At 37.8% G+C, this 16,002-nt stretch overlaps 1 protein-coding gene across 3 annotated transcripts in view; it reads left to right on the forward strand.

Moving 5' to 3' along the window:
* Window positions 1-16,002, forward strand: part of LOC117515351 (protein inscuteable homolog) — a 208,059-nt gene that overhangs the window by 39,143 nt on the left and 152,914 nt on the right. Inside the window, exon 1 of one of the 3 annotated variants that reach the window (XM_034175870.1) lies at window positions 6,533-6,628. The exons of the other annotated variants lie outside the window; for them this stretch is intronic. The gene's annotated coding sequence lies outside the window, so the exon portion shown is untranslated. Of the gene's footprint in view, window positions 1-6,532; window positions 6,629-16,002 lie in introns of those variants that run through there. 3 annotated transcript variants of the gene reach the window in all.

Consider the following 16,002-nt stretch of genomic DNA (forward strand, 5'->3'; position numbering starts at 1 on the left):
GCTCTATTGGGGTGATATGGTACTATGAGGTCCCTAAGATAAGATGGGACCTGATTATTCAAAACCTTATAAGTAAGAAGAAGAATTTTAAATTACAACAAATAAAGACAGATGATGTAGTGAAAATTACGGAAGCGTATTGCATTCACTGGATTAAAAAAAATTTGACCACTGATGTCGTAATTACAAGAAAAGATCTTATAATTATGAGAAAGATCTCATAATTACGACATCAGGATCTTCTAATTATGAGATCAAGCTATTTATTTATTTATTTATTTATTTTGTGTGTGTGTGTGTGTGTGTGTGTGTGTGTGTGTAATTGCTTCCATACAATGTGCTTCCGTACATCCAGTCCCTCGGTAAAGACAAGCGTTGAGAATGTCCGAGTCATAATTGAAAATCGGCCAATTTGTAGCCTTCGACACTGCACTGTGATCCACACCACAGTGCACACAAAGTGTGGATTTCCCACTAAACTGTTCCTGGATGAATGAAACTCCTCCAGCGAGGCGAGGCACAGCTCGGGCACACAGACTGCATGTGCCTGGGTGGGAGTGAGCCCCGCTGTGTCCCTCAGTGGTCAGTGGGTCTGTGTGAGTGAAAGCTGATAGTCGCCCTGTGTTCCTCACTGGACATTCATTCGGGAGCACTTCAGGGGAAAAATCCACACTTTGTGTTTGATTACAGTGTGGTATCATCGGCCTGCTTCTTTACCGAGGGACTGGAAGTACGGAAGCACATAAAACAATTTAGACACCTGATCCTGATCTCGGAATTATGAGATCTTTTCTCATAATTACGAGATCTTTTCTCGTAATTAGGAGATCAGTGGTCTTTTTTTTAATTTATTTTTTATATCCAGTGAATGCAATACGCTTCTGTAGAAAATGAACAAGAAGACTGGAAAAAAGTTTTGACAGCAAAACAGCCCTGAGAAAAATATGCAAGTGGATGCAGAGCCGGTGCAGATATTTGACTTTATACATGTTGAAACATTTGATATCAAACATATTTTATTGTATTATCCAAATTGTTAAATAGACATTTCACATTTGGCATTCAGAGATAAAGGAAGGGTTCATTGTTCTGGATGGTTGGTAGGATTGCTATGCCAATGATACACAAGAGTTCTGACCTGAGACATTTCTTGCCATCTCACACCGGAAAATGGTTTTCGCTCATGCCAAGTGTGTATGCCCCCGTAGAGTATAATTGTGACATCAATCACATCTGTCCTCACCACAGACAAACTTACAAAAATGTTTGCCGTTGTAGTTCTACTTGAAGGATCTGCTTTGTGCGATGGAAATTCTACTGTTCCCCAGTACCCATGAGTTGCTGGATCACGACTCTATCATCTTAATTCTGGAAAATATGCTATGTAGGCATGGTGCCAGTGAGGGGACACTCATGAAGGACCTGTTACCAGAATATTTTGTCCTGTCTGAAGTTAGTCAAACATATCACTATGTGGCACATGCTTCATCCCAAATCCCCAAATAAAAGTCTTAAAGGTATGACATGTGTTGTAAAAACCCCCACAAAACATTCTCAAACCATTTACTATTGACATGCAAAAATTAAACTTGTGTGTTTCGTCTGATAACAAAAAAAAAAAAAAAAAAAAGGAGAATTCCCTCAACAATCAAACACATGACACAATTCAAAGTAAGAACTCTGTCAAAATAAGAGATTGGAGCCTTAAAGGGAAGTTCTGAACATTTTAACTTGGTCTCTATTTTAGATGTTTTTTGGATTCAACTTTTTCCCTCAGGACAAAAAAAAAAAAAAAAATCAATAGCATTCTAGTTACAAGAGGAATGAGTCCCTCACTGGCTCCATGAGGAGATAAAAAGACATATAGTAAGTTGGATGGGTCTACATGCAGCATTTATTTTGAAAAATTGTGTGACTGCCTTATGCAATGGTACATTATTTATTCACAACACAAACACAGCATTGTTGAACATAAGAATTAATGTTATTGTAGGAGGCACAAAGAACTTAAGAGTAAAGTGCTTCTTGTCATTTCTGAACAGACAAAAACATCCAGAAGGAGTTAAACATATGCATGCCTATCTCGTTGAATATATATATATATATATATATATATATATATATATATATATATATATATATATATATATTCAAAACATTATAGTTAGCCTTACCTTAGCCTAGCCATTCTCCTTGTTGTGGTTATGGATGTCCCACAAGCAAGTGGCATGCCAAGTAGTATGAAGGTTATTTCCTTTCTTTATTCAAGACTGTGGTCTCTCAGTTTGAGACCATGGTTTATTAATTTCACTCATTCTCTGAGATCCAGCACGTCCTTTTCATTCAGCTCTTGTTGTTCTTCTTCTTTTTCTTTGTTGTTGTTGTTCTTCATTTTCTTCATATTTTTTAGGATGGTTGAGGTTCAGCTTAACGGTGCATTCCTGGCACATTTTGCTCTGGAGTGTGAATGAGATAGTATGTCATTCAGATCAGTATACAGAAACACCTTGTCGCACATGTAGAAGGTGCCCTCCTGTGGTATGATAATAAGTCATTTTGAAATATAAGTTGCAGGACCAGCCAAACAAGTAACAAGTGGACAGCAGAGTCCAGAAAATATGGTACCTGCTTTTTTAAACACTATCCTGTTGAAATTTTAACACCATTGCACTGTTTTTTGTATTTCAGTTTTTGTGTGATTAAGTTATAGTAATCTTTAAATTCTACAATGAAGTATGACACTTTTAACACTTCATTAATATATAATTAACAGATGTGTATGGTTCCGTATTCTAGTATACTACAAACAATGCGACCTTATATTTTTTTTCTGTTTAAAACTTTTTATGTCATAATTTTACAGAATTTCACTATTAATATCTCAGATGTTTTTGCAGTGTGCAAATATAAATTAGCCATTCAAAATCCTTTATTTTCAGTTTTAATTTCTGGCTTTATGACTGATCGGGTTCGATAGTGCCCTCAGTTTCCATAACATTTAGATAAAAGACCTAACACCACCCACATAATCCAAACTGTATTTTTTACTTTATTCTACACTCAACAAAAATATAAATGCAACACTTTTGGTTTTGCTCCCATTTTGTATGAGATGAACTCAAAGACTTCAGTCTGGAAGTGCTAGAGTCCTTAGATGTACACACAAACGTCAGCACACAGTTGTGATTTCGTGCTCATAATATTAAAACATTTGAGTCTACGCTTCTCCCTACATTACTGACTTGCTCACTGTTTATGACTCAATTAAATGTTCCGAGCAGTGATCTGTTATTGGTGCTTTTCAAGTTTAAAGAGGCAACATTTTGCTTTTTCCCCATCTTTGTAATTACTGCCCTGCTCATGTGTTATTGTTTTAAGGCGGACTATAAAATTTATGTTTTCTAAAGCTAATGAATAACTGTGGTTTTGTGTTAGCTTTGTTGCTCTCGTTTAAGCTATGTATTCATCCTTTAAAGACTTTGGAATTGACCAATGGGCAGAGAGTTGATTTTATGAATAAAGCTCACCATGCTTTCTTAAGAAAAAAAAATGATCTTGTGAGAATATTTTTAAAAATGCTGATTTTGTGGAGCTACTCCATGGATTGTATTTGGTGAGTCTCACTGTTTTATTAACAGCTCATGGTGACACACACACACACACACACACACACACACACACATATAGTGATGACATACAAGTGAAATACAAAATGATGACATGTCCAAGTATTGGATATGTCATCATTTTCTAAGTAAATATGTTTCTAAAGGTGCTATTTACATGAAATTTTCACTAGATGTTCACAACAACCCAAGTAATGCACACGTACAAAGAAATCAAACCACAGATGTCCATAAATTAAGTAATGTGTAATAATGTGAAATGGCAAAAGGGAAAAAAGTATTGAACACCTGAAGAAAGGGATGTGCCAAAAGGCATGGAAAGCCAAGGCACCAGCTGAAATCTATCAGTAATTAGAAAGAAATCCTGCCCCTTGTCAGTGCAAATTAATATCAGCTCGTTCAGTCCCAACTGATGGCCTATAAAAAGCTGTCTCATTACCAAGGTGTCACACAAGGAACATACCATGATGGGTAAAAGCAAAAAGCTGTCTTAAGACCTTCATCAGTACATTACAAAACATACTGATGGCATATTTTAAACATATATTACCTAAGAAAAATGACGGAAAATAAGTATTGCAACATGTGCAATACTTATTTTACCCTGTGTATCTGTGGATAGATAGATAGATAGATAGATAGATAGATAGATAGATAGATAGATAGATAGATAGATAGATAGATAGATAGATAGATAGATAGATAGATAGATAGATAGATAGATAGATAGATAGATAGATAGATAGATAGATAGATAGATAGATAGATAGAATGTAAAAGACATTTTTATGCTTTGGGGGTACTCCAATAATAGTTGAAATTGATTGCCCAAGGGTGCCAAAACATCTGTATGCAGCTGTAGTTATAGTTACTGCCACCGGTGAGTTTCTGTTTTCTTTTATTTGCTTCTCTCTCCAGTTGATTTCAGAAAAACTGAATCAGAGTTCAGTGAAGGCTAGTGAACATGTTTACTTGAAACAAACATAGATTTACTTTATTTTTCAGTTGATTTCAATGATATTTTGTATGTTGGAAAAAAGCTCTCTCTCTCTGTCTCTCTCTCTCTCTCTGTCTCTCTCTCTCTCTCTCTGTCTCTCTCTCTCTCTCTCTCTCTCTCCTGCACTGTCTCAGCTCAGCTGAGGATGATAAAAAGAGAAATGTTGAGCTTTGTTGGAGGTGTGCTCTTGAGTTGTTTTTTGTTAATTGATGTTTTGGCAAAATTAGTGAAACTCTAATGTTATCATGAAACTTGGTGAACAGTTTAAAACTACAGAATACATGTGGACTTCTTTAAATTTTGGAGAATATACAGTCGAAGATCCAGGTACATTTAATAATAAATTATTTTATATTGAAAGATAAGTTATTTTAGTAAACATGTTTTACGGACGTCTTAAGAGGTCATGGATTCATACATTTTATTTCCTGTGTTTTCTTGGGAAAATAAATGAATTATATCAATACTTTCAGAAAACAAAACTCTTCTTTGAAGATAACAATGTAATTATCTTACCTAAAAAAAGCCATTTAATATTTTTTGTATGTATAAACTGCATTGTCTTCTTCCACAGCCAGACATAAAGCTGTTTGAGCCTGTATCAGGCCTCAGTTGAAAAGGTATGTGATGCAGTCATCCACATTTCCCTGCCCTCTAACTTGGCTACAAAGCTGATAATGATTTTATCTCAAGAAACATGGCTTTTGTTTTCTTGAGACAGTGGGTTAATTTATTTCACCCAAGATAATGAGATAATTATCTTGAGAAAATAGAGAAAATAACTATTTGAATCCATGACCACTTTGAGCTTCCATGGATTTTTATGATCCTTGGTGAAATGTTTTCCTCTTTTTGTTGAATAATTAACATTGTGAAGGGGATCTATGGAAAGAGATTGTGAACAGTGGGTATCTCAGTGGGGAGGAGTTGGGCTGCCAATATGCCAGCCTGGATTTGATAACAAGTCAGGCTGTCTGTGTCCTGTGGTACCTTCAGTGGACTGGTGTCCATTTCCACTTCATCCGTGTCACTCTGTGGAAGTCACCAGTGGGCTTCAGGGCCTATGTATTTTGGACTTACTCCCTCTCTTTTTCAAGGTTCTAGGATTTGTACATCTTTGTCCTTTGAATGAAATAACTGATGACTCTGTGTGTTGAAAGATTAAAAAAATAGCAGAATGCTGCATTTTTCACAAATCCTATTAATTTCCAGACATTTGGCTGCATAACAGACGGCACTGTATCACCAGTTTGGGTTATGAGATGTTCCCATTTTGGTTTGTTGGTTTTGGCCTCTCCTTTCTTGCTTCAGTCAAAAGCCCAATCAGGATGGTTGTGCTTCTCTTTCTTGGGTTTAACCTCAGAATTGGATGATATATTTTTAATCTTCATGATGAGTCAGTCGATGTTTCATAGGGGAACCGTGACTTTTAACTAGCTTGTTTTGGAGAGTGCCTCTGATTGGGTTTTTTTTTCCCCGTCTCACTTTCAGGACAACACCCATTAATTGCAATAACATACGCACTGACTGAGCTAACTGACAAACCTACTTGATGATTTCAGCTGTCTTTGCATTAAAGTGATTCAGGTGTAAAGAATGTGCAGAATGGTGTAAAACTAAACACATTTGCAGCCCACCATGAGCATAGTGTGGGTTTATGCACGGCGATGACAGAATACAGCAGGTCTGACCGATTGTAGTAAATACGGGCTGCTTTGCCTCAGCTGTGCTGTAAGCCTGTCTCTCATTATGTCAGCATGACTCTGTATTAGCCAGGTGCTTCGTTCATTCATTCTTAAGGCGCTCCTGATGTTTTGCTGGTGTCGGGTAACCGTGCGATCCCCTCCACTGAACACCATAGTGCCAGGATCCAGTTCCTCGCTCTCCGGCCTGTCAGAGCTCCCGGTTGTCCTCGTTTTTTCCTTTTGTCAAACTGTCGACGGAAAGCAGCAACTTAAAATGCATTTGGATATTTCTCCTGGTACGACACGTGGGCTCTAAGGAGGTATGGTATTGTCATTATGCTTATTTTAAGCTTTTGTTTTTAACTTTATAGCAGACCGTAATGCACTAAGATGACTGTGTGTTCACTTTAGTACTTGTGGTGAACCAGCATAGTTATTTGTGCCACCAAATTAATGTTCTGGGGAAAATATGTCCCATCTGCCCCTGTGGTGTGAGGGAAATGTGAGATTACTGTTGACCTGAATTCAAACTCCTCTTTGTGGTGGTGGTCTGTCCACATTTATTAACGTGCTGTTACGCAGGTAAGATGATGTCAAAGCACGTTTGGTTTCACCGGATTTTGTGTGTTCGTGCAGCTTGACCCCGTCTGATCTCATCTCCTTCTTAAGTCGAGCAGGTTGACTGAACTGACAGCTACATTTAACTTCTATATTATTATACCAAAGGAAAGAATGCTGAAAGCCTCAAATAGATTGCACATTTTTGGCCTTACAAGGGAGACTTCTTTTTTAGTCCAGCCAGTTGTGCATTATGAAACGACTTCAAGTCATTACCTCCCAAAAAGCTGCATAAAGGCTCCAGACGGCAATTATAGCATGGAAGAGAAAAACAAAAAGTGCCTCTGATTTCCAGTAAACCGAACTGCAGAGAGGTTTTCATTTCAAGCACTGTTCACTATGTGTGTTTGTGTCTGTTCATCCATCCATTCATCCATCCAGCCATTCGTTTTCCAATCTCTCTTATTTCAGTGAAAGGTCATGGGGGTGTGGGGTGCTGCCCAACAAGGAATTCCACATTGTCACAATGTTGTTACAGCATCAATTTTTAGTCATAATGATGTCAGAAAGTGAAGTTGCCACAGTGTAATTCTGCAGACTCCCAGTAACATTTTTGCAATGTTGTATGATGACGACAACAAAACCAATATTTTACTGGAAAACAGTTTATAAGTTTATGGTTTATGCAAATATGTTGAAACCCATGTTTATGAACCTTGAAAGTCATGGGAAATTTCCCATGCCCCCGTGCAGGGATCCCCCAGATACCAGTCAAATATCAGTGCTCGACCATGGAGAGGAGTGGTTCGGAACTACATCAACACGCAGCAACATTGCTGGGAGTCTACAGAATGATGTGGTAATGTTAAGGCCAGTGGTGGGCACAGCTAACCAAAAGGTTATCTTCAATAACCATTAATCCACTAACTGAAAAGTTATCTTTCATGACGCTAAACCTATAAACTGCTAAAAATTTTTATCAGAAGTTACAGATAATCGATAACTGATAACTTGTAGTACTGATTGGGACGTGGCCACATCAGATTACACTGTCAGCTTCTGATAAACCAGTTTCAGTTTAAGTGCCGCAGGGGCTGCTGGGTAAATTCAAGGATCACAAACACAAAAAGAACGCACGGAAAATAAATGAATAAAAAATAAAACCCCAAACACTGTCTCTTACAAAAGCAGTAAAACACTATTAGAAGTTACAGTTTATCTCAGTATTATATACACCATCATTTACAAACTAAAAGCTGCTTTTTTCACATGCTTTGAACCCTGTGGCTTTAACAACCGAAATACGTCCATTAACCCTCTGGGGTCTGAGGGCATTTTTTGGACAGTTCACTCGCCTGGCATAAATGTTTTATTATTACTGTTAACAGCTCTCCCACAATCACGTTTTATGTCTGTTTTTTTCAGGACAACCTGTGCTTTCATAAAATATATGCTTTTGTTGTGTTTTATAAGTGTAATAAAGGTTTACAATCAAAAATAAGGAAGGAAAAAGTAAAGTGGAAAATAATTTTCCACACACATTTGGGCATTTATTATGTCCTTTGATCATATTGTATGAAAAATAGAAAAAAGGGGAAATTTCACACTTTTATAGTTATCTTTACAATGAAAGTGTGTTAAGAAATTTGTTCTAGTAGTCTATGATGACTTTTTCACCTTTTTTCAGCATCATTATATGCAAATATTGCCGTTTTGTGCTTGTCCCACACCCAGACTTTTGATCTTCAATGATAAAAATGGATGGTAAAGAAATGTTTTTCTAATGTTTTAAAATATCTCTGAATAAAATATCAGTAAAATAATCAAAACATAATTGGGGTATTCAATGTCATACAACTGTTTTGTCATACAACAAAATGTAGTTGTCCCACACTATTGCCGTAATTTCCACCACAACACTGTAATGTCCCTTTAAACAGTTTGTATGAAAGATTTTTTGGGTAGTTTCTATGGAGATAAACAGTGACATCAGAGCACATGTATATAGCGCCAAATCACAACAAACAGTTGCCCCAAGGCGCTTTATATTGTAAGGCAATGGTGTGGTGGAAATTACATTTACAAGGCCAATAGTGCCTGTAGTTAAAGAATCACCCATTTATTCAAAACACACAGCAAGCTATAATAAACAACTGTTTTGACACTTTATAAAGGTAATTTGAGGTCTTGTGTGAAAGACTGTACGACAAAAAAGGTTAACACAATAAACACAAATGCACATTTTGAACAATATATACAAAATGGTCTATGTGACTTTTTGTCTTCATGGCAAATGCAACAGAGTTATCCAGTAACATTCACATGCAAACTAGTGGAGCAATCTTGATAGTTACACACTCTTTGTTTGAGCATGTGAGATTGTCATCAGAGGCTCTCCGTCTGCTCCTGCTTTCACTGATCGCTGTGCATAATGGTGCAGGGCACACTGATTATGTACTAATAGTATGTACTCATTGGAGCACCCAGGGGGCTATTCAAACGGGCCAACTAGTAACATATCACTCCTGAAAACGATCTTTGGCTTTTCACCTGAGGTGAATCTGCCCTACGATTGGATTTTGGAAAACCATGTGACGGTGAACCAATTATGACTGGACACTCACATTGTGCACGTCATCACACAGCTTCTGTGAGGAATACAAAGATGGCCGATGGCTGGCTCGAAAGTCCGCGGAGTTAACTTTTCAGCAAAAAAAAAAAAAAAAGTAAGTTTCTATCTCATATCATTAAAAAGTTATTTATAATTTAGTAAAGCTTGGTCTCAGCAGTCGTATACGACGGTGTCGGCCCCAGAGGATTAATACATTTATTGGCAGAGTAAAAGACACGTAGTAAATATAAATTCTTACCTGTTAGTTAAAGTAGGATTCATTAAATTCTGAAGAAAAATAATCCACATAAACCACCCTGATTATCCAAAACAGTGTCTAAACAGTGAAGAAAAGTCCCTCTGTAACAAAGCTGCGCCGTGAGATCTCCTCTCTCCCACTGAGTCTTGGTGATTAAATTATCCCGTCAGCCACAAAGACATAAAATAAAATAAAGTTAAACTAAGTCTGTTTTGTTTCTGTGTCGAGCGGACGTTAACACTGTAATCTCAAAAGTGAACCTGAACTACACTACCCACAATGGTCCCTGCATTGACCGGCCAATCACATTTTGCACTTAATGGTGACATCATCAGCAAGCAACAGCCAGTCTGCCATAAACACACAAGACAGACTAAAATGTTTGATTTTAGGGTATACAAACGTTTTTGACTGTTAAACTTTGCTCACTTCACCACCAAAAAAAATGTTAGTGGACTGAAAGTTAACGGAACTAAATTTATTGGAAGATAATTGGTCCGCTGATGGTTTTAAAAGTTATCTGAAAAGCTAATCCGCAAACAAACATTAGCTTTGATAATTATTGGTTAGCAGATTAGCTGTACTGTGCCCACCACTGGTTAAAGCACCTTGACACTTGCACTAAACTCCCCACAGTGAACTCATCACAAACTGTTGTAGGGAAAATGGGGCATGGTGAATCACGGGGCACAGTGAATCAGTAGCTATATCTGCAAAACTACATACGAGGGCTGTCCGTAAAGTATAGGTCCTTTTTATTTTTTTCAAAAACTATATGGATTTCATTCATATGTTTTTACGTCAGACATGCTTGCACCCTCGTGCGCATGCGTGAGTTTTTCCATGCCTGTCGGTGACGTCATTCGCCTGTGAGCACTCCTTGTGGGAGGAGTCGTCCAGCCCCTCGTCGGAATTCCTTTGTCTGAGAAGTTGCTGAGAGACTGGCGCTTTGTTTGATCAAAATTTTTTCTAAACCTGTGAGACACATCGAAGTGGACATGGTTCGAAAAATTAAGCTGGTTTTCAGTGAAAATTTTAACAGCTGATGAGAGATTTTGAGGTGATTCTGTCGCTTTAAGGACTTTTCACGGTGCGAGACGTCGTGCAGCGCTCTCAGGCAGCGTCATCAGCCTGTTTCAAGCTTAAAACCTCCACATTTCAGGCTCTATTGATCCAGGACGTCGTGAGAGAACAGAGAAGTTTCAGAAGAAGTCGGTTTCAGCATTTTATCCGGATATTCCACTGTTAAAGGAGATTTTTTTAATGAAAGACGTGCGGACGGGTCCGCGCGTTGGGACGCAGCCGACGCGGCGCGGCGGCACAGGAAAAACACCTCCGTGTTGATAACCATTTGTAAAATCCAGTTGGCTTTTGATGGCTTTCAGTGGAGTGAGTATATGAGAAATTGTTTATCAGCTGGAGATGTTCCAACGTGTCCTCAAGGCTTCCAACAGAGGTGTTTTTCCTGTGGCGGAGTGTCGCGGCGGCTGCGAGCCGATGCTGCAATCCGCCCGCACGTCTTTCATTAAAAAAATCTCCTTTAACAGTGGAATATCCGGATAAAATGCTGAAACCGACTTCTTCTGAAACTTCTCTGTTCTCTCACGACGTCCTGGATCAATAGAGCCTGAAATGTGGAGGTTTTAAGCTGCGCGACGTCTCGCACCGTGAAAAGTCCTTAAAGCGACAGTATCACCTCAAAATCTCTCATCAGCTGTTAAAATTTTCACTGAAGACCAGCTTAATTTTTCGAACCATGTCCACTTCGATGTGTCTCACAGGTTTAGAAAAAATTTTGATCAAACAAAGCGCCAGTCTCTCAGCAACTTCTCAGACAAAGGAATTCCGACGAGGGGCTGGACGACTCCTCCCACAAGGAGTGCTCACAGGCGAATGACGTCACCGACAGGCGTGGAAAAACTCACGCATGCGCACGAGGGTTCAAGCATGTCTGACGTAAAAACATATGAATGAAATCCATATAGTTTTTGAAAAAAATAAAGGACCTATACTTTACGGACAGACCTCGTATACTGTATATTTGCAGCAGTTATGCCATATTTTTATGCATAAAGACACCCCCTTATAAATTAGTGTTTTGTTTTTGGATACATTAAGGGTAAAACTAAGTGGCAAGTTAAGTCAGTTTTTCCTGTCAAAAGCAAATTTTGTGGATGTCACTGTCTTTGTATTTATATCTCACAACAGAGGAAAGGTGGCCCAAAAATTGTTATTAGTTAGAAGACTATGCCGTCCAACTGATGAGCATGTGTTATGTCTTCTCCAGACTACCAGCTATTTGATAACATGACTCGTGTGTCACATGCACCCGGGGCACAGTGTATCAGTCTAGAAAGTGATTTACTAAGCCCCAGTATCACGTGGATGACAATTATTACTTGTTGAACCTTATACATTTAGTTTTGCATGAATTATTTCTATAATTTGTGTATATAAACAACTGTTTTCACGTTGGAATAGAAATTATGACAGTTGTATTTAGAATTGTTTCTAAAGGACTTACAGTATATCACTATATAAGACACTCATGTTACATAGCTGGTTTGCTGGATTATAGTTTGTATATGCATCAGCATATATTTAATTATTATGAAGAAATCTTTATAATCACATGTTTTTTCATTATATTCTAAGTGCCCCGTGAATTAGTATCCGGGACACAGTGAATCAAAAATTTTAAAATTGATTTTAAACATTTGTAAATTACACTCGTGGAGACATAAATAACACAGCCTTATAAACAATAACTTGCTGTATTAAATCTACAATAGAAAGACCTAAACCTATACATAATGTGTTTATGCTGCCACAAAACTGAAATTAGATTACGATGAGATGTTCAGTGGTGGGCACAGATAACCAAAAAATTTACTTTGATAACAGATAATCAGATAACTGAAAAGTTATCTTTTATAAAGCTAAACCGATAAACCACCCAAAACTGTATCGGAAACTACAGATAACCGATAAATTCCAGTATTGTCTACGGTACACTTGCAACTCTTAACAAGCTCATTTTGAGTTTTAACACCACAATCGCTTCTGGTAGCATCAAAGGCAATGAAAGACTCAAACAATGACTCAGCACTTCTGTCTTTATGCGCCCTGCCCTCTGCTGGAAGCTTTTGTTTACTACATGGCTTCCAGCTGAGAAGCGCAACTAAGCTCAACTCTTTACTCAATAACAGTGCTGCCGTCAGGTCTTGGAAAGTAAAGCTGTGTTGAGTTATGGTTTGGTGTATAAATAAACTTAATACTGATAGAATAACTCCATTAATGTCAGTTCTGTCATTTGTACAAAGTTAAAATATAACATATACACTATATATATATATATATATATATATATATATATATATATATATATATATATATATATATATATATATATATATATGTATATATACGAGGTCTGTTAGAAAAGTATCGGACATTTTTATTTTTTGCAACAACCTGATGGATTTGAATCACGTGTGCTTGCATGAGCCAACCTTGAACCTTCGTGCACATGCGTGAACTTTTTCACGCCTGTCAATTGCGTCATTTGCTGGTAAGTAGCCTTTGTGTGAGGATGTGTGTTGTGTTCTCGGGGGATTTTCATTGCAAGGAAAATGGCAGAATGACTGGAGCAGCGCTTCTGCATCAAATTTTGCCAGAAACTGGGCGACAGCTAGGTGGAAACCATTCGGAACTCATGCAAGCACACATGATTCAAATCCATCAGGTTTTTGCAAAAAATAGAAAGGTCCGATACTTTTCTAACAGACCTCATATATATATATATATATATATATATATATATATATATATATAATATATATATATATATATATATATATATATATATATATATATATATATATATATATATATATATATATATATATATATATATATGATAAATAATTACCTTTGAGACAAGATTCCAAATGCTTTCTCCACCACACAATGAGCTTGAGACAACCTGCAGCTGTAGATCATTTCTCTGTGATTCTAGGAGCGATGAGAGAATGGGTTCATCAGCCAAGTTCTGAGATCAAATGCGTCATCGGCTACGAAATGATACGGCACAGGCTTTATTTTACATAGCGTGGTGTCAAGTGGGACAAAGCAGGACACACTGGAACAATGAATTGCACAGCAGTGCGGGCATCAAATTTGTGCATGTGTCAAGGTGTCTTTAATACTCAACCAAAATAAAGTGTTACATTACGTAGTGTGTTTGCTGGGTGGAACCCATTCCAGTTGTCTTTGGGTGAGAAGCAGGGTACACCAGTCTATCACAGGGTGGACACATATAGACAAAGCACACACTGTCAATTTCAAGTTTCTCATTGACCTAATGTGCATGTTTTTGGAAGATGAAAGAAGCCCACTAACCCAGAAGAAACTTGGTCTAACATGGAAACTCCACACAGAAAGGACCTTCTTGGTGTGAGGCAGCAGTGCTAACCACTAAGCCACCATGTTGCCTGGAGTATATGATGTTTTTTTTTCAAGGAAAGCACTTTAAAAAAATCTTATCTGTGTAAAATCTGACAAAAGAGAAAAGCAAGTTCCACTGAGATGTTGCCAATTGTGTGTTAAGTTGTCATATTAATCCCAGATAAGTGCAGCATGAGTGACAGATGTACAAGAGAGCTGAAGTGCATCTCAGCTGGCAAGAGTATCACGTCAAAGAAGGCCATCATCCCTGTAGAAGCTGGTGACACACGCTGAATAAAAAACAGCACAATCTTCCCAACAGCACAAAGGCCTGATCCATTAGGAAGACATGCCACGGAACCCTGGCTTTCCACTAGTTTAACTTTTATACAATTTCATCTCAACTTTTGTGAACTTTTTCATTCTTTTCATCCCATGTTAGCCTCTTAAGGCACATCACAAAATAAGCTCTTGGACAAAATCACACCTTTCAAGACAGAAATGGTCCTTGTGACAGGATCGATCTCTGGACTAGAAGAATAAAGATGTGAACAGAGAAGGTGAAAGATCAGCTCTTTGCTGACCTTCATTATTTCACTAAGGTGCCCTCGAGCAAGGTCCTTAATCCTTAAATGGCAAACTGAGCACCTTGCATACCAGCTGCTGATGTTGCCATAGTGACTCATGCTTTTGTATTTTGTAGTCCTGATCCTCTTCCGAGTCACAGCTGCTCAGGAGCCCCGTCGCTATGCAAGACACTCAGCTGCACACTGGGAGCAAGTTTCCGAAAGAGGTCCTTGCTCAAGGACACCTTAGTAGCGGTATAAATTGAGGTTAGTGCTGTCCTCTTACACACATTTTTGTCCATTAACTCATGGGATCAAACCTATGACCTTCCAGGTACAAGGCTACTTCTCTAAGCTGTAGGTCACCACACTTGCATGGGCTCTGAAACATGTCCCAGAAGGTCTCCTGCTTCTGAAAGTAACTTAATTGTAGGAATAAGTGTGAGACTGTGGCTTTTGAGGAGATTGGACCTCCAGTCACAGAGGCAGTAGTTGATTGGGGTTGTAATTTTCTTGGGGTTCTTTGAGTAGTTGTGCTGTTGTTATAAGATATGCCAGCACCAGTGGTGGGCACACTAATGATAATCTGATAACAGATAATTATTGAAGATAATGTTTTCATTATTGGGTTATCTTTTTAGATAACTTTAAAAACCATTATCAGACAAATTATCTTCTGATTAATTTTTGTCCAATAACTTTTAGACCAATAAAGTAAACAAAGCTGAACAGCAACAAGCATTTTTAAAGTTTAAAATCAGTTCAGCATCTACCCGTTAAAAGTTTTGTAACAGATGGACAATTATACCCTCTGCTAACAGAAGAGAGCTGCTTCTATGAAAAGCATCTCTATCATCTGTAGACAGAAGAAGAAGCTAGCAATATCACCTAAGTCATCCAGAGGCATACATTTTTAACTTATGGTTCAAATTTTAACCAAACTAATTTTGGACTAGTTATTTAAAATTACTGTCATGTCTGAAGTTTTATAAAGTGAAAATATCAGATATATGTTTTATTTTTAAAGTAATGTGCTAATTTTTAAGGTTTTGTGAGCACATGCTGTGCCCAGCAGTGCATTATGGGTAGGATGATGTAATCTCAGTACGTTCACGACAGGACAATTGCATTTCAGACACTCTGTTCAGGCTCCACGGACAACAGCATTAAACTCTAGTGCCTAAAACTCTTGTGAATATATTCTCTGGGTTTATAGACGTTGTTATTGTATTTGCATTTGTTAAATTCCACGCA

Source organism: Thalassophryne amazonica, chromosome 8 (genome assembly GCF_902500255.1).
Source record: "Thalassophryne amazonica chromosome 8, fThaAma1.1, whole genome shotgun sequence".
NCBI lineage: Eukaryota > Metazoa > Chordata > Actinopteri > Batrachoidiformes > Batrachoididae > Thalassophryne > Thalassophryne amazonica.